The following is a 22,530-nucleotide window of genomic DNA, read 5'->3' as shown; positions in this document are numbered from 1 at the left end:
AATTGTAAGATGTTCGTTCAATTTTGCTGTCAAAAAATTTAAGCGATAGACATGATTTAATTCTCCACACAGGATTGGCTCTGAATGAAGGAAGTTCGCAGCGATCAACAGCAAAGACAAGAAATTTGAACATGATATTATTAGGTAGGAATTATATTATTAGTTAGATATGTTATAAATGAGAAGTGGGAATAACATTCAATTGATTCGAGTTGTTATTTTATTGTGAAACATAGATCAAAGTGTACGGCAAATAAATTGGAATTTGCGTGTTTTTAAGTGCCAAGATCCAATTTTTTTTATCTTATAATCCGACGAGCCGTTTCGCAGCGAAAGATTTTTTTCGGTGTGTGTCATTTAAAATCGGAGATATCTTCTAAAGTAGTCATTCGAATGATATAGTCTAAAAACATTAATCTCTATTGAATACACGAGGTAAGCAACGTATTTATATGAGTAAAGAAATGATAATATATTGGAGAAAATCACTTTGCAAATATACAAAATATTTTTATTTATTTAGCACATTGTATTGACGCATCTTCTAAGCTTTAGCATGTAAGCGTATGATAACAGATCTTTGGATATACGTCATAGTTTAGCCATTCTGTACGAAATATTTACAAAATCTATATAAAAATCTATCTCCTTTATTGCTTTATCTCTACGTGAAAGTTTTATCAAATCCGTTGGGTAGATTAGAAGAAGTAAGCGGAGATGAAACAGAGAGCGACTTTGATTTTTTTTTTTTTTCTTATTTTTTTTTTTTTTTGCATTGGTTTGCGGACGAGCATATGGGCCTTCGTTCATTCATCATATTCGTAAGGAATATTTTCCTTACATCACCTATGCGCCACCAACCTCGGGAACTAAGATGTTATGTCCCTTGTGCCTGTGATTTATACTATGTCTTTAGCAAGCCCCCACTAAAGACTCGGTCCTTGTTATAACAATAATTTAAGAAATGGAATGATTCTCTAACTCAAGAATTAACGATTACTATAAACATTTTGATGTCTTAATTAATTTTTTTTAAGTTGGTATGTTTGTTGTAATGTTTTCAATGTTGGTTATTGTTGTGTTTTCAGCTTTATTGTTACCTTAGGACGGCGAAACGAGCTGTCATCGGCGATGATAAATAACGATGGTGTTTGTTTGAAAAAACTCCGGGGCCAGACTATGATTTATTGGTTTTAGATTGCCACGGCTAATTGTTCAATGGGTCACGTTTTTCCTTTTTTTTTATATAAATCGAACAAATATACATTTTGATTTAATTAATATTAATTGTGAATTACGTTGTTGAGACACGGGTAAGACACCAGTATGTTTTCGTGTTTTTTGCCTTGAATAATTGACTTCGTGCTCAGCCGAAAAAGAAAGGCTTCGTGAACAAGTCTCAATGGGTCAGACGAAATTCTGTCACATGACTGTATATTAAAATATGCCACACGAGTCTTCCCTTCATGAGAGACCTTCGCCCATCGCTGAGATATTTACAGATCATTGTTATTTTTAAACCAAAACGTACTGTAAGCCTATAAATTATTTTATATAAAATATTTATAAATAATCATTTAAGGTTGTATAGCTTTTAGCTATTGAGTTATATTCAATCACAGAATTATATAAATGTGATGAATACTTTTTGGTTTGACATTTTTATAATAAAAGTAGAGGAAGAATATTTTTGAATTTGACATGGGAATTGTTAATCTGGGTTGAAAAGCGGAAGATAATGGATGACTGTAATAAGAACTGGAAAAATAAATATTGTAAACTATATTAAATATTGTTAATTATTTGACGTTCCTATTTACTTGAGGCTGGGTCTTCAGTACTTTTAATTTAACATCATCTTAGTAGTGCATAAAACTTATAATTAAATGTGAAACAACCTTAAAAAGGCTTTTTAATGAAACTTATTATTGAGTATTTTTTGTCGCATGAATCAATTAAAAAAATACGTACCTACTTCCATTAAAATAAGGAGCTAGTTTTCATTGCAATTCAATTTTAACGAAATTTTAATTCTTTGGCTTAATATATTTTTTTTAAAGTTTAACCCTTAAAGTTGAACATGATTTTGATTCCATAAGTTAAAAAGACGATAATTTACAAAGCAAAAGAAACAAAAAGGTCACTTAGCTACGAGTCACGGAACATTGAGGTCTACGAGATAACTTGTGCTACAAGAACGCTACGAGCTCTCTACGGAATTATTTCACATCTTACACGTGTCAAGGTTGATTCTACGTTTTTTTCCAAGGTAGATAATAATATTTTGATTTGGTTAAGTTTAACTCAAGTTTAAGACATTAGGCAGTGCGTTGTATTTCAGTTAGTCATTTTAAAATTGTACTACGTAGATATAAACAAATATTCTATAGAAATATTATTTTTTAATCTATTTCAACCTAAGCAAATGAACGTCACGTTATCAGATCCCTCCCAGCAATGTAATGAAATATAAAATAAGTCAATATTTACTCTTAATAAAGCATACTCGATATCGAATAAATATTTATTTCCCAGCACAGAGGTTTAAGATTAGCAAATACTGTGAGTCTTAACATTACGCTGTTAGTTTAAAAGTCTATCAGTGGAACACAAAACATTTAAATTACAATGGATAAAAACGGTGATAAAATATGAGTGCTTTGTTCATATTATGTTTTGCTTATTTTCTTCGTTTGCATTTGGGGTTAGTTCAAATCAAACAAGTACAAAATATCAACAAAAGTATAAATATTTTGAAGTCGAACGTTGTCGTAACTATAAGTCAAGAAATAGGCCAAACTTCTCGAATTCATTGAATAATTTAATTAAAACTCCCTTGTTCCTTTGCTCGAACTATAAATTCGTGGAAACGATTGACTATTGGAAAACTTTTTACATTGGTGATTTCTGCAATTGGTTATGTAACACACAATATTGTATAGATGGTATAATACGATTGTATTTATCTTTAGTGTAAATAATACTATTTATTTATTTTATTTTAAGGTATAGGTTCGCTGACGAGCAGATGTGTCACCTGGTAAGTGCCACCGCCCATGGACAATGGCCCTGTAAGAAATATTAAACATTCCGTATATCGCATCGCGCCCAACCTTGGGAACTAAGATGTTTTGTCACTTGTGCCTGTAGTTGCACTGACTCACTCTTCAAACCGGAATACAACAATACTGCTGTTTGGCGGTAGAATATCTGATGAGTAGATGCTACCTACCGGGCTTGCACAAAGCTTTACCACCAAAAACAATACCAAATTTATGAGAAACGGCAAAAGTATAATTATGTATTTAACCAAACTTCCTCCTGAAAGTGTGAGGAGGCCTCAGGCCAGCAATACAGACTGTTATTAAAATATCTCTGTTTTTATTAAACAAACATTTTTTCAAGTTAATTTTGTAATAATTAAAAATACAAACCAAGCAAAAATAATTATAAGTATAATGAATATGCTCGTATAAAAAAAGGCTTAGTGAGAACTAACGATTTTTTATGTTTTCCAAAGCACAAGAATGGGAACACAGGTAACATATAAACTCTATTTAACCACAAATTTTGTGTCAAAAAAATCTATAAACTTTATTAGCCCGGGATTGGAATCCAGAATTGGATCTGCCGTATAATTTAGTCACTAAACTAATAAGTCCTTCGTCTTTACTATAAAATTCAATTTAACCTCTTCGCCCATAAACTCGGAATATAAATATTTAAAAAGCTATAAATTTACATAATTGCTGTGAAAATATACACCTAAATACAAGTTGGTGCTAGTCTGCGGTTCTAAAAGTTTAGTAGGAGATTTTGCACGTTAAACTCGTTTTTTTTTACTTTGAAAAACTTTACCCTCTGTACAAGTTGTTTTAGTACCTAAGTTTCCCAAAGTTTTACTTGAAATCGTAAACCTTAAGCTATTGAAACCTTAAGGTATTGAATTTATATTTAATTTTTATTTTGAATCTTTTTGTTTTCCTCAATTAAACTTAAATATAATAAGCCTTATAATAAATTAGAAATGTTTTCAAGTCTCATTAATGAAAGCAAAAGTTATTAAGGCGTACTCTGCCGCTTTGAAAATAAAAGATTGAACACAGCTGTGTAGCAAAGCGAAGCGAAAGCGTTGAAATGAACGAGTAATTATTTCACAAGTTGCTACCAAACCTGCGTAATAAAACATTACGAATTGCAACGATATAATTGCTACGCCAAATCATCCTACTATGAAGTATAGAATAATAATTTTTGTCTGCGCATGAAAAGCAGGTGTGAGGTATCCCAAGTTTATCTCGGTCGTTCACAATTTCATGATGGTCAGTTGAGTAGTTAAGGCTTATAAGCCTAACAAACACACTTTCCGTCGTTGACTTTAAAAACAAATAAATGCAAAGCTCTTGTGTTTTTTAATCAACGTTCAGTTTTTTGTAGCTTTGACTCGATATGGACATAGACTTAGAAATATGCTTTTGGTCCTCACATTTCGTGGCTCAAAAGCTGGCCGCTTACATAACTCAAAGACTTCCTGGCTATTCAGTGAGGTAATAGCGCTTGCATCCTCGGTACAAAGCTACAAGATAATCTTAGCCGTATCTCTTTCCGTGTATATTTATTTCGTGAAATATATTTTGGAATGTACTTTTTGGAATATCATACGATTGACGAGTTTGGAACTCAATAAGTTTCTTAAAACTTTTGACATTAATAAATAACATACTCCTTAATTCAAAATTATATAGTTGATAAGGAGCGAGGAGTTCATATTAATGATAAGGTTAACGTTAAGTAACAGCGTGGAAACTTTCCATTGCTTAATGGTTCCGCTCCCCTTTTCCGCTGCTTCAATGCGAGTTGGTGTACACACATGTGTGAATTTCATTCAAATTAGGTTTTCTCACGATGTTATCCTTCACTCCCGAGCACTAAATGAATTATAAACATAAATTACACACATTAAAATGCTGTGGTGTTTGTCTGTGCTGGAATCCGTAATCACCGGGTTAAGGTGCACGCGTTCTAACCACTGGGCCAGCTCGGCTTCATTGATGTAACTATTTTTTTCCTTCTTTTTCTTGTACGTTCAGAACCAATAGTATCCTGCAATATGACGATTTAAAAGTATGAATACTTATGATTCTATTTGAATGAAGAATATTTTCATAATATAATAGTGTAATCCTTTTTGGTCATAATTTTTGCATTATATTGTTAAATTTTATAAGATATTGTAACACTGTTGGATTGCCAAATGAAACAATAAACAATAATATTCTAGAATAGAAGAGAAAACACTTTATTTTATATTTAACTACATAAAAATATTACATAACTAGCGACCTTCCCGGCTTCGCACGGATGTAATGCTGCCACTAAATATACAGAATGTCTTACAACGTTCACAGTTTTTCAGTCATAAGACAATACCAACCGCTATGTCCCTGCGTTTTAAATCTGTAATATCTTCGAAAATATTCATTTAAATTACATGCTGTAAAAGGCCATATTGATCTATATTAAATTCACAATGTATTTATTTGGATAAGGTACTTATTTGGATAAGGATTAATGCTGTATTGCTTAAAATCGCTTCGAAAATAAGCCATTATTTCTCGTAAAAAGTAAAAGATAAAAAATGGTTATTGTGGGTTATCCATAACAGATGGACATATACCATCACGGACTTTTTTGACGACCTTTTTAAGGTGTACAATACTGTTGTATATTATTTTGATCTATCTCTTAGGGTTCAGACAGTGTTTGCAATGTAAGCTCAAAAAATGTGCTTATTTCGACATCACTTCAGATACCTCAAAAATTATAAGTGTTTCTCTACTATATTGTGAATGTATTATACATATAAACCTTATTATTGAATCAATCTATCTGTTATAAAAAACCGTATCAAAATCCGTTGTGTGATTTTAAAGATCTAAGCATACACAGGAACAGACAGCGGTAAGCGACTTTGTTTTATGCTATGTAATGATAATATATTTACTCATAATGTTATAACGCAAAAACTCTGTTAAATGATCCGGGAGTTCATTTACAGCGTTTCAAGTAATTATAAATCTTGACTAAGTCATTTTGTAAACGACTGGCCATACCTTATCTCCTAACGTCTATCTTAAGCATCGTCTCAAATTAGGTGCTGGGCAGCGACATGGTAAGTAGCTTTCAAAAAATATCTTGAAATATATTAAGTTATTTTATTTTAAAGATTAATTGGTGATAGATTTAAAATAAATGCCTTTGAGGATTTTGTTTATATAATTGAAATATAACATTAAAATTGTTTTTTTTTAAACGTCTCTACTTTTAATTAATCAGTAAAAAATTCAGGTCAGTAAAAAATATATAATTAAACTGATTCGTCAAAAAGTATTTAAGTTAACGAAAATTAAAATTATAATGAGATTTATAGAATATTCCTTCTTTAAGAAACGATTGATTTGCCACATAAACTTCAACCTACTGTTTTATACCCTTAAGGGATGATTCCAGTTCCGCAATAAAAACTAACGTAATATAGAGCCGAGATGGCCCAGTGGTTAGAACGCGTGCATCTTAACCGATGATTTCGAGTTCAAACCCAGGCAGGCACCACTGAATTTTCATGTGCTTAATTTGTGTTTATAATTCATCTCGTGCTCGGCGGTGAAGGAAAACATCGTGAGGAAACCTGCATGTGTCTAATTTCAACGAAATTCTGCCACATGTGTATTCCACCAACCCGCATTGGAGCAGCGTGGTGGAATATGCTCCATACCTTCTCCTCAACGGGAGAGGAGGCCTTAGCCCAGCAGTGGGAAATTTACAGGCTGATTATGTAATATTTTCCCGATACTCAAACTATCTCAATACTAAATTTAACCTCAATCGTTTCAGCGGTATAAGCGTAAAGAGGTAACGGACAGACTTACTTCAGCATGTATATTATACAAGAAATACTAACATATAAATATATCTTCTACTTTCCACCACATAATAATATGCCAGAACCAGTAACGACGATATTTGCTAAACAGGAATCGGAATTAAAATTATAAATTCCTCTCCGTCTAGACATTCGTATATCACTGACATTTATTTCCGCTGACATCTCGTACGAAATAGCCGAGATGGACCTGTCAATTCACATGTGAACTTTGCCTAAATAATTCGGGCAACGCCAACTAACTTTAAATGTAGTCTAAGTGAGACCGGCTAACTATGCATGAAATATTCACTAATAATAATCAATCACTAATAATCACAAGCGTGTGCGCAATCACAGATGTACTTTCCCTCACTCTTATGATCCGATGGGACGGCATATCTGACACGACCAGGTAAAGTTCAGGCACAGGACCAACAGCTTTACCTGCTGTCTGAGGTACGGGAGCGTACACATTTCCAACTTCCAGACACCGGACTTTTACTGAGAATACTAGCCCGATCTACGGCTTGGACCTAGAATCTCTCTATCAGCAGCATTATATTTAGCCACTAGACCGACGAGGAACTACACAGTACATAACTCTTATCGTACATACAATGGAAAAGATTGTGACGTAACTTGCATGAGCAATCTCTGATAACGATCACTTTATATGCAGAGTTTTATCTATCAATAGTCGTTTATGAACTGTTAATCTATTGATTAACTAGAAGGTAGTTTATACTACATTTAATTTAAATATAAATCTTTTTCATTTAGTCAAATGAGCTACGTATTTAACAACAGCGTTAATATTACACATAACAGTATATACCACAAGCCGCAAACCACAGTAACATCCGTACTATAAACTCAAAACAAATAGTGTCATAGCTTTATAATGTCACGTGGGTTTTAGTAGATTTTCAATGTATATTATGTGCACGCAATTATTATGGCAAATACGGTCAATATATATATATGTATGTATGTATGTAGAAGAGAATTTGATGCTAGTAGTTCTTGGCTAGTTTTTGAAAGTAGAATGAATAGCTTCGTAGTATAATTTATTAATTAATTCAATTTTTTTGGGAAATTGTCCACGGAATAGGGACAGTGAGTAATTTTCTTACGCTTTTTTCTATGATATGAATATATTTTTAATTAAATTCGAACGCTGTTTGCTCACATGGGATTGCTGTAAGGAGTTTTACTATTCATTTATTTTATTATTTATTACGTTTTTACTAATGCAAACCTTTCCGAATTTACCTTATGAACGTTATATTGTATTGAAATATTGCTTTTAAGGTTAACCTAGACAAGTATGTTCTTTTTTCTTTCAAATAAGTCACTAAAAATTATATATTTATTTATAAGTGGTGGTAGGTTGTGCAAGCCCGTCTGGGTAGGTACCACCCATTCATCAGATATTCTACCGCCAAACAGCAGTACTCAGTATGGTTGTGTTCTGGTTTGAAGTGAGTGAGCCAGTGTAACTACAGGTGCGAGCTACATAACATTTTAGTTTCCGAGGTTGGTGGCGATTTGTGATATAAGGAATGGTTAAAATTCTACGGCGCCATTGTCTATGTGGTGGTTACCACTTACCATCAGGTGGCCCAATTGCTCGTCCGCCTACCGATATAATAAAAATATATATATATATATATATATATTTATCATTTAAATTAAATTTTAACGTTGTTATTTATGAGATAGATTTACATTTCCTGTAAAACAAATATTTAAAACTATTATATATTTATTATTTGCATATTCAAATGAAATGAACTATGTGTAGACTACTTACCATAAAGCGGCAATACCATAGAGCACAGGAAATAACGTCAGTGTTCGCCTTCTGCTGTGGACATTCAATTTCTGACAATTTAGTGGATAGAATACAATATTTATACAGGATGAAATTAACTTTCAATACACTATGTAAAATATAGACGGATACACTTAAAAATAATAGAGAGCCGCCCGCGAAACTTCGTGTTTAATCAGTTTTATTTTTAATTTCATGGTTTACCATGAAATTTATAATGTCATATAGTATACATTAGTTCAGTTAGAATTAGAGTTCATCGGTAACAATTTAATTGAATTATTTTTTCTTATATAGCCGTAGCACCGCTCTCTGACCGGGCAGATACTTTTTCCCGCTCATAATCAGCCTGTAAATTTCCCACTGCTGGGCTAAGGTCTCCTCTCCCGTTGAGGAGAAGGTATGGAGCATATTCCACCACGCTGCTCCAATGCGGGTTGGTGGAATACACATGTGGCAGAATTTCGTTGAAATTAGACACATGCAGGTTTCCTCACGATGTTTTCCTTCACCGCCGAGCACGAGATGAATTATAAACAAATTAAGCACATGAAAATTCAGTGGTGCCTGCCTGGGTTTGAACCCGAAATCATCGGTTAAGATGCACGCGTTCCAACCACTGGGCCATTTCGGCTCATTTTCCCGCTCTCTTAAAATAAATTATTTGTTAAATTGTACAATCAATTTTCAATATTCTGCACATCTACGGCTGGAGCTCTTCAAAATGAGACCATCATTGTTTTTTTCCCGTGATCACTGGCACAAAAATCGGCATAGGCTATTAATATATAAGATTGAATATTATCCTAAGGACTAGTGGTATTAATATAATGATCTATACTAACATTATTAATGCGAAAGTAACTCTGCCTCTGTCTGTTGCTCTACTACCCAATAACTAATACCCAAACTAGAACCCAATTTGATGAAATTTGGTCAGAAGTAAGTTAAACTCCAAGAAGGCAGATAGGCTTTTTTATGGTAAAAATCTGACAAACCCCTAAAATGAGAGACAACTAGTTTAAAATATTTTAATATCATAGTTATATACACATTTAGTTTAACAGGGAATATCAATATATTTATGGTCTTATAAATATATAAATTAGATTGGAAAGAAGGAAGAAAACTGTGCATCAAAATTACGTATAACAAACTAACGTACGCGAAACAGTCAGTATTTAATGAAGAACATAATACAATATCACAACAAAAGGCTAATGATTCAAGAATTTTTAATACACGAACATTGTCAGCGCTCAGCCGGGACACATGATACTACATTCACTCGAGATAAGTTCAAATCGCCCGAGGTCCCCGGGCGACATTGTGCACTCTAATGAAAAAAATTCAGATTACACTTTCATTTAGATAGAACTGCTTTATTATGAACAACCAGTTTTTTAGTTCAACATAACAGAGGTATTATTGGACATTAGCAAGTACACTGGCCTAGCTTGGGCCTTGCCGTGCTGACAACTGGAAAGTATGGCTCTAGGGCACAGGGTTATATAATTAAAATATTCTTACATGAATAAACTTGGACTTAATAATTTTACGCGCCACGACATAGACAAACTCGTTTTGTAAACCTCTTTCCTACATAATAACAACAACTATTTCTAAGCTTAAATTCATTACTAATGTTTCTTCCAAGAATTTAAATTCTGTGGGCGCAGAATTCGAATATTGCCAGAGGCGCTCATGACCCTAATTACGATGCTGGTCAGGAGACCTTGCTTTTCTATGACATTTCATACATTTGTTCAGAAATAAATTGTACTTTTGGTCTTAGCTGTACATTTAGCTGTAAATTATACGCACGACCGCACATAAAAATTCAATTGTTAAAATGCACACGTGTTAATCATTGGGTCATCTCGGTTCTTTTTGTTAACGGGTTTCTTGATTCCAAATTTAAATGGATACATAAATAAATTTAAATTTTGATCCTTATTTATTACTGTGATCAGAGTTAATTTAAGTAATTTTAATTTAAAGTCGAATTCAATTACAATATTTTTATAAGCTGGATTTAAATTTCGTCACGTGTGCAACGCAAGTTTTTATTTTATTATAGAATACTTTACATACCACACACAAGCGAACCGTTTTTTTTTTTCAATAAAGTTAAATTCTAAATTCAAATAGAATAGCTGTTTCAATTATATTAAAACCTCGTTTCATAATGAGAGAAAAAAATATATACATAGCGTATGAAATATCATTGCAGTTTATAGATATTAATAAATGTTTTTTTTTTATTCCAATTTCAAATTTTATTCGGAATAATTTCAACATTCAAATAGATTGGAATTAAACAATTTAGGTTCTCTATAGAGTTACATAATATAATTCGCAAATTAATATCTATAATTTACAGAAATTGAAATAGTTATGGAGTTTCAAGATGATACTGTTAAGGCTTACCTCTTACATAATAATTTATCGGAAACATAAATCGTTATTTGAGTGCTTTCATTTATTTAGTTTTGTATAAAATATCCAGGCAAATAGTTAAATAGGCCACTTCATGGTAAGGGTCTACAGCCACCGCCACCCAAAGACTATGACACCGAAAGAAATTTAAACAATTCCTTGCATCACTAATATGCAATATTGCAAGAAATTTTATCAAATTTTATTCAAACCCAGGCAAGCACCACTGAATTTTCATGTGCTTAATTTGTGTTTATAATTCATCTCGTGCTCGGCGGTGAAGGAAAACATCGTGGGAAAACCTGCATGTGTCTAATTTCAACCAAGTTCTGCCACATGTGTATTTCACCAATCCGCATTGGAGCAGCGTGGTGTACAATATGCTCCACACCTTCTCCTCAAAGGGAGAAGAGGCCTTAGCGCAGCAGTGGAAAATCTACAGGCTGTTGATGTAATGTAATGTAAAAAATTGCTGCTTGGCGGTACAATATATTAAATTTTATTGACACGACCCGTAATTGGTTCCAGTGTCTTCGGCTATAAAAGCTAGCGGCTCGAACCACGAAGCAGTTAATCTCGCCGTACTTTAAACAGAGCTCATAATGAATGAGGAAATTAAATAGAGAAAGGACTTTTAATATCCTGTTGTGTCACAAAGACTCTGTAATAAAAAAGCCAATAGCGTCTGAGAAGTATCAAATAGCACAATAACGAACGCTTTCACTTCCGGACGTTTCAACAGATTATTAATATCTAGTTTTATTTTAAGAGTATTTTTGTAACTTGAATAATACCAGCCAGTTAATGTTTTGCTTACACTCTGAAAAGGTATGGAGCTGTACTACACAACTATGGTTTTCTTCAACTGCATAAATAGTTTATAGACTATTCCAATAGAAATAAAAAAAAAGATAAACAAACCTTAGATTTACATATTTCATGCGATTTGTTAATAACTCGGCCATATTGTGCATTTATAAGAGCTAATGATTAATATATATTTATTTATAATGCAATATAGTTACACGTAACTACTTATTTCCATTTTAATTTTATACTTTCAATTTTTCTTCCAAAATTCCGATAACTGTTTTGTCGACGTTCTAAACGTCATTTTTTCGCAAATCCATCGTGAATATCATAGATTAATCAAGCTCTCAACCAATCATATCGCGTCAATTTACTGTCAAATGTTGTTTATTTGACTTTTTTCCTCATATGGTTCTGGGTTCAATCTACAGATTTGGTCGATAAAAAGTTATTGGATTATTTTATTGAATTTTATTATTAACAGCCTGGAGTCTGGAAATTGTAATTGTGTACATTCTCGTGCCTTGGAAAGTACGTAAAGCTTCGGTCGTGTTGGATTTAACCTTCCATCGGATAAAAGGGAGCAAATGTGCGTAAACACTTGTGTACAACAATATATTTACGTTTTTAAAGTAATATAAACTTGTTTTTGGTTTGCACAACACTGCAACTGCTTCTGCTGCTATTGCTTTTATCTCAATTTCAACAAAACGACATCACAAGGGTTACCAGAGCCGCAATCGACAGTTTATCGCAATTAAATCGAAACGCAATCGTTGCCGTTCAGACGAGTACCTATTCTACAAACGCAACAATACAGTTGCGGTTCGGACAAATTTGGATCGAATATAATCTGGAACGAACGTAACCCTTTAACATAAATAAGAAGAATTGGTCATTAGTTACGATCAAGCTGAGTTAATTTTTTGTGAATAGTCGATGTCGAATCGGAATAGAATCGTAAACGTACGTAACGTTATGGGTTAGTAAAATTTTCCCCAAGGCGGAAAATTACGATGACATGGATTGAGGCTATCATTGTCTTTATTCCAAGTATATAATAAGTTTATTCGCTCTGTCTATATGAACAAATATTTTTCATCTATTGTTTGTAAAAGAATACAAGAAGTTGTTTTTTTTAGTATTGTGAGGCGGACGAGCAAATGGGCCCTCTGGTGGCGTGATCACCATTGCTCATAGACAATGGCGCTGAAAGAAAAATTAATCGTTCCGTACGTCGCCAATGTGCCACCATCCTTGGAAACTAAGATGTTATATCCCTGGTTTCTGTAGTTACACTGGAAAACTCACCTTTCAAACCGATACACAGCAATACTGAGTACTGCTATTTGGCGGTAGAATTCTGATGAGTGGGTGGTACCTACACAGACAGGCTTACACATAACCATCTCACCAAGGCATAATTTAAAAGCTGTGTAAAATCTCTTTCTTAAAAGCATATCATAATAACAATTTGCTTAAATAATAAAAATATTTGCGTGAAACAAGTACAAACAAATTTTAATTTTTATTAAATTACACCTCCATTCAAAATGAATTCGAACTTGTGGCCTTATTATCCATAATCCATATGAACTATTCACTAAACCAACGAGGCAGGCATTCGGTATTCGTATGAGCAAGCCAACTGTAAACGAAACTGTTGAAAATTAACTCGTCTCAAGAAATCAATGTTGACTTCGAAAGTTTATTCTGAAGCAGTTCGTTGGTAAATTAAAAAGAGTTAAGCCAATTAAACTCTGTTTGCACTATTTATTAACATAATCAAACAAAAAAAATAACCGACTCAACCCGGAGACTTGGCCCAGTTCTATTCGAGAATATGAGCTACCTAGCTACACAGAAATGTCTATTGTACGATTTTTACGGGCCAATTAAATCAGAAACAAAAATCTCTTCAAGCGATAATTATACTTGCTATGCTTAGTTTTATTTTTACAATGATTCTTGCGAATTACTTTAGAAACAAAATTAGTAAGGACTGCATGCCTCGGACAACACGTCAAGTCGTTGATCCTGACTTGACTTCTCTTCATGGAATTCTAATTAACCTCCTACCAGATTGTGGGAATGAGGAATATAGTGGACTTGTTTACTACGCAGTCCATTACTCTTCGAGATTTGCTTGGAAAGTTTGAGTCTTGACTTTGAAGTTGTCACAAATTACAATGTATGTCATTTATACATGTATCATATATATCTTTGGAAATTCATTAATATTTTCAAAATATCTTCCACATGCAATGCACTTTTAGCACGTGCGTTATGTATTTTATAGAGTAATAAACTGGCCTCGAAAAAAAAAAACTAAACCTGTTATACAGCGCTACGCTTTGAATACGAAAAGTTGAAAAACTGGGCAAAAAGAAACTTGGAGCGAAACGGTTCACTTCAGCCTCTTTGCTCGGCTTAATGGGCCAACGTATTTAATACGCTTCCAAGAGTAGGTTTTATTAAAAAAAAAACTTTTCCGTATATTTTTGTGAGTATTGGTTAAAATTTCGTCATTCTAGTTTAACTTTTTTTTTTTTATATTGGAACTAAATATAATTTTGTTTTGGATTGTTTCTTTTTGAATTTGGAATAGAATAGAAGATAGAAACCTACAGTTAATAACCTATTTACTATTTGATACAGCTAGAAAATACTAACATTATGAGACATTCAGACGAGATATACATATATAAAATTAACTGTTTGACATTATTTTTTATTCGTAATGGTGGAAAAGAGTTACAACTGAAGTTCCTGACAGTTCATTTCGAAGTTATTTTTTAAGTTCCTGACAGTTCGTTCTGAATCTACATTCCGAACCGATAGTAGGTTCACATTTAATATATTTCTGTATTCGATTCAATACGGCTAGTAAAAGCCGATTTAAATGAAGTACATTTTGATTTTCATTAAATATGTTTAAGATTCACGTCATCTATAGACAAAGCCGTTTCGTTTACTAAGCAATTTAATTATTATTTCACATAATTGACTTATGGAAAAAACAACCGCTGATTTTTATATCAATTATAATAAATAGGTTGTTACTTCGTGATAAGTGAATTAAGCACTTTCCATAAAAGCTACTTTACGATACAATAACTTGAGTGACACTGAATTTGTATCGTTGATTAATCGACAGTAAAAGCTCAATATTACCATAGAAAACCTCGATTATCCGAACTAATTGGGGCCGAGACTAGTTCGGATAATCGAAATATGGTTATATATTTTGAGAAATGATCAAACAAAATCAATATCTTTTCACAGAAAACAGTAGTGAATTAAAAAATCATATACATATTAAAATATAAAATATGTTTTTCTTATAAAATCGTCAATACGCGCTAGTTTTCTGATAATAATTAAGCGTTCGGATAATCGAGGTTCTACTTTACATTTATATGGACCTGAGTAACGGCTCATTCTATCAAGTTATTTAATCAGCAGTGTTTTACGCGTTGTTTAAATATTATTTTGGTGCTCTGTAGTTATATAATTGGTTGTAATTGAGAACTCCAATTACATATACCTTAATTCATTTACATAAATAATAATTATGAAAATTAAAAATGTGTGTAAAAATATTAAGACTATTTCATTCCGTAAAAATATTTGTATTTAGTGTTTTGTGTATGTCTCACGTAACGATCCATAATAAAATACTACTCTTTTATAAGAAATTATATTCATAGATTAAGCTTCAGTTAGCAAAATTGGGTAACCGATCTTGAGACTCAGGTGTCCTTGGCTCTCACTTAACGTATATTGTGACTAAAACACACCATAGCGTCGAGAGATGAAAATAAAATTATGACATGGTCCCTCGTAAACATAGAATCCTACTTTAGTTTCCCTTCGTATTACATCGCAATTAAAGTGGTATTTACACACTGTGTAATTACAGGTCGAGCATATAGGGTTGTCAAAATTTTAAATTTAAAAAAAAGTTTAATAAGAAAATTGTCTTGAATTAATTATTGTAGTTATAAGTAGTCTACATCCTTGGCCGGGACTCGAGCTATCTCCGTACCATCATCGTTATCCAATTTGGTTTATATTTGAATATAATATAACTCAAATATATTATTGAATAGAAAAATGTAACTTTTATTACTATTTTTTTTTTAATTTAGAATAAGCTTTTATTATTCGTTATTCAAAATCAATGTATGCAAGTATTTATTCATATATATCAGTATACTACTCTTAAGAATACTGAATACTCAAAGAGATATTAAAATTTTGTACGAGATTAATTATATCTTTAATTTCGCCAAGTATGCCTTCTAGATCACAATTTTAATATTAAAAACACGTTACTTCTTTATTATAATTGTAAATATAATGCTATTTAATTATTTATTTACTAGCTGTTGCTTTGCTCGCGTGGAAATTGATTATATTAAAGAATAATTTAAAATATTACGTTAATTTAGGACCTCATTTGTGGTTCGGTTTTCGTGGGCTAGATACACCAGACTGCTTACAGAGCTCACTCTCGAACAGGCTGTAGAGCTGTCCATGCGAAAAATAATCTTCTCTTATATCTACTCCGGCCATTTAAGAAATATGACGTCGTACTTTATTAATTGTCATGGTGAAGCATACTTTAAGCGCGAACTGTACTCTCTTGAAATTAAAGGGGTATTCTGATGGTATCAAAGATATTCGTGGAATATACACAATTTCTCCTTTAGTACAATGATAACTGTAACCTATGACATTACGATAGAGAACCCTTAATATTAGTCTGGTGCCGTTGCATAATTTTTGAGTTCTTAAATTCCTCAATAACATTATTGGCGCGCCAATCTCCTAACATAAAAAAATCCTTGGCTTCAAGACTAACCGATATACGAAATTTCAATCCCTTAGGGGTAGAATATCCAGAAAAGTTTAAATAAATATCTACTCATTTCTAATTAGTAGCCCAAAAATAAAGATTCATGTTTCTAATTTAAAAATGACCGATTTCCGTACAAATTTTCAACTCTTATTTCACGACATTAGAGGTAGGATCTCCAGAAACGCTAAAATACATATGTACTCATATTTAATCAGTATCTCAAAAATGAAGTTTCATGTTCCTAACTTAAAAAATAACGGACTTCCATACAAACGTTCCACCCCTATTTCACCCCCTTAGGGGTTGAATTTCCAAAATTCCTTTCTTAGTGGGTGTCTACTCAATAAAAAGATCCTACTCACCATATTTCAAGTTCCTAACTTTAATAGTTTACGCTCGTCGATGATGAATCAGTCAGTCAGGACTTGTTATTTTAATTATATATAGATAGATGTATTAAGAGAAGGTTCACAAAGAACACAAAATTAAAGTTTATATTTAAAAAAAATAATATATTTTAAATTATTTTAAAGTCGAGATAGCCCAGTGGTTAGAACGCGTGCATAATAACCGATATTCGGGTTCAATCCCAGGCAAACACCACTCAATTTTCATGTGCTTAATTTATATTTATAATTCATCTCGGGGCTCGGCAGTGAAGGAAAACATCGTGAGGAAACCTGCATGTGTCTAATTTCAACGAAATTCTGCCACGTGTGTATTCCACCAACCCGCATTGGAACAGCGCGGAGGAATACGCTCCAAACCTTCTCCTCAAAGGGAGAGGAGGCTTTAGCTCAGCATTGGGAAATTTACAGACTGATAATGTATGTAAAATTTAAAATTTGTATATTAAAATAAATAATTTTAAAAAATCTGTAGGTATATATTTATAGTGCTTACACTGGCAACCCTACCTTTCGACGAGGTGATTACCATAAGCTCGTCAGCTCGTTTGACTCTCTTAAAATTAAAAATTAACTATAATTTAAAACGGCTATTCAAATTAATAATTTGTTAACAATATAATATCTACTTTATTATTTTGATATTAATATATATCTGAATGTTAAGATACTATTAATCTCATTCAGATCTATAAATAATATAATAAACTTTATTCTATAAGGACAAGAGATACAAATATCATTTATATTACAAAATAAGAGGCGTTAGCTCAGCAGGTGAACATATATTGTTACTTTACTTTAAACATTTAGGTATCTTTCAGTAAATTTTTCTAAATCCGTGCCGACATGTCCTTTACTTATATTTTACATAAACATTTTTTCAACATAAAATATATTATCATTGCTTGTTATATAAATTAATGAATAATATCAAAATATTCACCTGGTGGCAGGGCTTTGTCCAACGCCTGGGTAGGTACCACCCAGTCAACAGATATCCTATCGCAAAATAGCAGTACGCAGTATTGATGTGTTCCGGTTTGAATGGTAAGTTAGCCAGTGTAACTACAGGCACAAGACATACCCTAACATCTTAGTTTCTATGGTTGGTGGCACATTAGTAAGGAATGGTTAATATTTCTTACAAGGCCATTGTCTATGGGCGTTGGGGTAACACTTACCATCGGGTGGTCCATTTGCTCCTCCGCCTGCCTTTATCATAAAAAAATATGCTCATCTAAATACTCGACTTGAATGAATAAAAAGGCTATGGACACATAAATGTCAAGATAAATTTGATCGTAGCGAGTTATGAGCCTGATTGCGAAGAACGTCTGATTTTAATCAAAAAACCAAACGAAATTCGGGACGTTCTGTACATAAATTATTTTTAATTACGCCCCGGCTCCACGTGTACAGCTAATTGGGCGTGTTATTATTAAGGTTCCGTAGTTTAGAATTGTATATTTATGAATTAGTAGCTTATTAGTAGTAGTAGCTTAGTCTAATGGAGGTCTTGGATTCGAGCTGGTTGGGAGGTCTTTGTCGAAAAATTCTCAGTAGCAGCCTGGAGTCTGAAAACGGTACAATCCCGCGGAAAGTGAAATGGCCATTTTCCCCCAAGCATTGGAATTGTGATTCAACAGGGAAATGCTACTAGCATCCTTACTTCCATTCCGCGTAGTCATGATTTGTACATAAGCTGTTTAAATATTTATTTGTTTATATTATATATTATTAAATAATTAATAGAACATAGTTGCGATTACTATTAGAGCATTATTATCAGCTGTTATACCCAAAAAACTATATTGTTTTTTATTACTTTTCGCTCGCGGCTGAGGCCGCGTGTGAGAGGGGTACTCAAAATCAAAACAGACTTTAATCAAGTAGGCTTTTACAAGCACTTTTGAATCGTCATTTTACAGAACGATATTAAAAGTAAAACTAAGTAAGCGAGGAGTAGATGATATATATTTTTATGATACATTTATAAAAAAAATATCCTACCTTAAATTGTTTATAAGTGTAACCAAAGATTAAATAAATAAAACACTCACATTTATAATATTTGTTAAGGTAAGTACGGAACCCTGCCATCGGAGATGAGTGATGCAGTCTTGTCAGAATTTGTCAGAAGTTGTCATTTGTCTTCATTAAAAATGTGTTTCAAAGCAACATCACGATCAAGAACAAGGATTGTATAATTGAAAAATGGAACCAAGCGATCTGTATTTATAGTGTATAGCTTAATATAAGTAAAATATAACGAGTCCACGTGTATACATAACCCTTATGTGCTTGGTGGTATGTATGTATGTAGTTTAAAAAAAAACAAACATTTTCAGACCCTAAACTACTGTTGCAGTTCACAGTTTAAGGTTTTTAGTGAATGGCATATGGATTTTTTTATTAACACGTAGCATAATTTTCGGAAGGCAGGAGACACCTCGATGACGCATCGCTGGATAAATCCAACTCCTCACTCTGGAACATAGAGTCAAAAGCATATCCCTTACTCTCTTGAATGAGTCAGCGTTATTAGTATCTTAGAACCAATTGCTAGCGGCGAATTGATGTAAGTAGTTGCTTATACTCCTTACATAGAGAACCTTATAGCTGGTTTAACCTACTAGCTCAAAAACGTACAAAAGACTCATGTTGATAATCTGCGATCCGCGTCCCAACAGCAACAGATTGTAAAAAATATGTCTATAGACTTGAACGTAGATCTATCATAGCTATATAAATTATATCTTGTCGATGGAAACATAGGCGATGTTTCAACATTGGATGACTAATTTGTTCCTCTGATTTATTAATTTTAATTAAAAAAAAAAAAAAACTATCTCTGTCTATTACAGTCAACCTGACTCGTATATTCTAACCTAACTTTCTTGTCTCAAAGAACTCGTGACAAAATAATAATGAGACTTATTATGAACGAGACTTTTGTGAATGATACTGTATTTTTTATGATCGGATAATACGTTTAGATTTATTTTAATGGAAGTACAATCGAGCTCGTAAAGTAAGTGATGATTAATTTGAATATTTACGAGTTGAACGTCCTATCTTTGTAAAGATTTTATCTCGAGTATTTGTTAGTTAATTCAGTCAAAAAAGTTTCTACGTGTCTGAGCTAGTATATTTAAATAAATTTTACCGCAGTCAGAGATTTAAAGGTACAGGATTTTCTGACACGATTTTATTTATATAATTAATATATTATTAAGAATATGATTTTAATACTTTGAGGAATATTTTAATACTGTGAGTATTAGAAACTGACTTTAAGCTATACACCCCAATGCATTATGCCAATGTTAAACTAAGGTTGACAAATAGGCGCGAAATTAGTGGCCTTTATCAGAGCCATCTCTCCTTCGAGCAATAAAACTGTCACCACCAATTTCTGAACGTCTCGTTATGTTCGCCCGTAATGTCTTAGGAAATAGTAAAACCAGGGCTACCAACATTAAAAATTTTAATTGCTGTTTTTATACAGGCAGACATTTTTAACGTTGCCTTTTCATAAATTCAAATCATTTGGTAAAAAATACATTGGTATAGAAGGCGTACTATTCTGAGCAAGAATATATAGATGATAAAAAGGCGAGGAGTTAACGCTTATTGACTTCCAGGCAGGATATATTACATACATATATTTTATTTATTTAACTAACACGGCTGCATTTTTAGATGTTGTAAAAGAGTGACTACTGAGTTTCTTGTCGGTTCTTCACGGTAGAATCTACATTCCGAACCGGTGGTAGCTTCACTTAATATAGTTTGTTAAATGATGATTCAAAAGTGCTTGTAAAAGCCTACTTGAATAAAGTATATTTTGATTCTGATTTTGAATATCTATGTGGAGATTTTAGAGAGTTTTATATGGTTGAGTTTGTTTCGTCGGTTCTTATCAGATCAGGATATTTTATTTTCTGAACCGGAGAGTTTGTAATAGCTTATAATTTTCCAGACGACTAATAACTTAAAGGGCAACAAACTAATAAAATATATACGGATTTTTTTTATTTTGGCGACAGTTGTTTTATGAAGGTACGACCCAAAACTGGACTATTTTAAAAATTGAATTAGTGCCGCTCCTTTACTATAGCGGGTATACTTAGCACACTAATTGTAAAATCATACGTAAAAATAATGTCTTGGCGACTAATATTATACGAGTCAAATTTAATACGAAATGAGCGATTCTTATATTGGTTTAAAGCTTCTATATGAATAAAGGATTGTATATAATATATTTAATACATTTACTTGGCTGTTTGCAAGCCCGTCTGGGTACCCAATTATCAGATATTCTAACGTCTTACATATCTCTCTATTGAAACGTTGTCAACCGACTTACGGTAATTGTATTGGTTATTGTAATGTTTTTTTTTTCGGTGCTTTACTGTCCCCCTGAAGAGACGGAGTGGGTACCGTTAGTTTTTTAGTGGGTATTCTGGTAAGATGGGGTGCGCCAGGTGTTCTCAGCACCGGCTTGTCCCAAATGGGAGATATACTCTCACTGACATCGGGGAAAAGCGTAAGAGAGTTTACCAGCGAAACAAAAAAATAAATGGTTTCAACGTTCAAAAGCTTTGAACGTTTAACAATATATAATGCGAAATATTTTAATAGATTATAATCTAACGGTATTTACATATTTTTTAAAATTATTAATAGGTAAAGTTAAGATCATTTGCTAAACATTATTTCGAAACGAATACCTTAATTTATCGAATCTCAAAACTTGAAACATTGAAATGTACAAAGTAAATACCACCATTAGTAATATATTATATTAGGCGTAAAGAGAGCGGTAACTGTTGAAATATTTCGCTACAAGGGCTGACAATCTGATAAAGAAAAAGGCACGCAACAGAGGTGAATTTATAAAAAGAATTTTCTAAATCTTTGAATATATTGAATCAATATTGAAGCACAACGCTTGCTTTGATATTAGGAAAATATCAATTAGTAAAAAATGGCCTGTCTAAATCTAACAGTCTTTGATAAGTTATAGTTATATTTGAGTACACCAGAATCGTAAGGGTTATTTCTAGGAGTAAAGTATATGCCGGAAGACTCTGTAATCAAAATTAGTATTATATTGTCCATGGTGGGTGGTGCATTTCTGAAATGGGGAACTTTTGTCTATGGGCTGTGGTGACTTACAGTCAGGTGACCGATTTGCCCGTCCCTCTACCAATACCAAAAAATAAAACAATATCTACATTAA

The sequence above is a fragment of the Vanessa tameamea genome, chromosome 19, assembly GCF_037043105.1.
Source record: "Vanessa tameamea isolate UH-Manoa-2023 chromosome 19, ilVanTame1 primary haplotype, whole genome shotgun sequence".
NCBI lineage: Eukaryota > Metazoa > Arthropoda > Insecta > Lepidoptera > Nymphalidae > Vanessa > Vanessa tameamea.
Note: the sequence above shows the minus strand (reverse complement) of the source record.